General features: G+C 35.4%; 1 protein-coding gene across 1 annotated transcript in view; it reads left to right on the top strand.

The window, feature by feature from the left end:
• LOC119593398 (aspartate aminotransferase, cytoplasmic-like) overlaps nucleotides 1-1941 on the top strand; it is a gene marked incomplete in the record, with an annotated part of 9325 nt that overhangs the window by 1072 nt on the left and 6312 nt on the right.

Raw genomic sequence — 1941 nt, 5'->3', positions numbered from 1 at the left:
TAAACTTGTCTTTGAGCATATACATAACAAAGTTCTTATCAGCCATTGTCATACTCTTAAAAAGGTAATGCACGTTTTATGTATTTCTCTGTTCACGTGTGGGAAATATGGTGATTGGACAGGGATTTCAGGTATATATTTAGATCAAGTAGCAATGATAGTGAGTTCCCCAGCAGAGCTCTCAAGTTTGTTGACTGGAGTAGTAGGGCCGTAGTCTCATGTATGATTACTTCATAAACAGCTGCCAAAATTATTATGAATGGGTTGCCTGTATCATGGTTTTAAGTAGCAAAAACTAAGTATAGTGAGGTCATGTACTAATGTTGTAGGAGAGCTAGAGGAATATCAGCTAGTGACTAGCACCTTGACAGTAGTGTATCATCTGATGTAATGATCACTGCATCCTCCCTGCTTATGGCATTCTGGCAAAGGCAAGCAAACTTCAGCCATATATATCCTGGGAAGACAACTTGGAGAGGCTCCTTAATTGACAACATACTGTTAAGGAATTCAACAATACATGCTCATATCTTGCCAGTTTATACTTGAAGGTCTGCTGGCCATTTGCCAGAGCACTGAGAGGCACCAGAGCTGCGTTGATTGCTTGACACTGCACCATTTAGTAATATTGCTTCTATGGAATATTAGCACTTTAACTCTACTTTATATAGGAAAACTATTAGTGTTCAAATGCAACTTTTCTACAGAATTTCCATTCAAATGTAACTCACTTGTCACAATATGGATCAACCACACAAATGCAGAATGACATTTGTATAATAACAAAACAAACTGTATATTGGACTTGCATTATTTCAGGAAGTCATAGTCATAGTCATCCTAAAGTAAGAGTATGATAATAAAGTAATCATTGTTACAAATCCACATTTACACACAACTAGTTGACACATCATGGTGATGAGGTATAATGTCATTGCATAAAATTACAACTACCATGATAAATGTAGAGGTGTGATGGGGATGAATATAAAAAAATAGTTATGGTAGTGTCTAGCTGTTTAAATGTATATCAGATAATCATGATGATACTATAATAATTTTTTTAGTGGTAATGGGTTTTGATTGGGTTTCATGACAGTGTTTTGTCATCGAAGTAATACATTGTATTATCTGTTGTCATAGTGTGGCAGGCAGTGGCAGTTGGTGTTGCAGTTATTTTTAGTAAGAGAAAAGGTTGGCTGAACTGTTCCCCCTCTTTCTCTCTACTAATGTTGCCTTCTTGGGAAGTTTGTAATATTCTGACAAGTTATTGTTTAGCATGTTTATCAAGTTAATTTCCTGGTTTTATATAAAAAATAAACAAGCAAATAAACCTGTATTTAATTGTATATTCATACTTTAGAGAAAAAAAATCTGACCATATACAGTATCTGTGAACTGGCAGTCATTATATATTCAGACTGGATGATAAGGAAGGGTAAGTCACCTTAGACACAGCAGAAGGCCCAGAGAGTATGGAGATAAGGATGTGATAGCTTTCTCTAGGTTTGATGATAAAATAAAGCTACCAGACAAAACCAAGTGCACCAGTTAGCTATGCCATATGCCCATCAAAATCTTTCTAACAGCTGATGCTTTCTTGTGTGACTTGGCTTGTAGGGGAACCTTACCTGTTACCTTGATGAAGGGGGTGTGGACTTTATATTAATGAAATTTATTATGATGCATAGATCCTTCATATTTTATCACATCTTGGTAGAACTATAAGTCTTCCAGACATCTTTTTACATTTTGCCTATGTTAATATTTAAGACGGTGATGTGTGTTTTGTAGTACTGGCTTTGGTATTCTATAAGTTTCCTTTTACACATGAAAGGCTCATAATTAATATAAGTAGGAAGGTTGAGAAGAGCAGTCTGCTTGGAAAACTTCTTTAAGGTTTAGATGAGTAGTTCACTGGAAGAAAATGCACAATATTAA

This window comes from Penaeus monodon, chromosome 32 (assembly GCF_015228065.2).
Source record: "Penaeus monodon isolate SGIC_2016 chromosome 32, NSTDA_Pmon_1, whole genome shotgun sequence".
Lineage (NCBI taxonomy): Eukaryota > Metazoa > Arthropoda > Malacostraca > Decapoda > Penaeidae > Penaeus > Penaeus monodon.
Note: the sequence above shows the minus strand (reverse complement) of the source record. Positions and strands in the feature narration are given on the sequence as shown.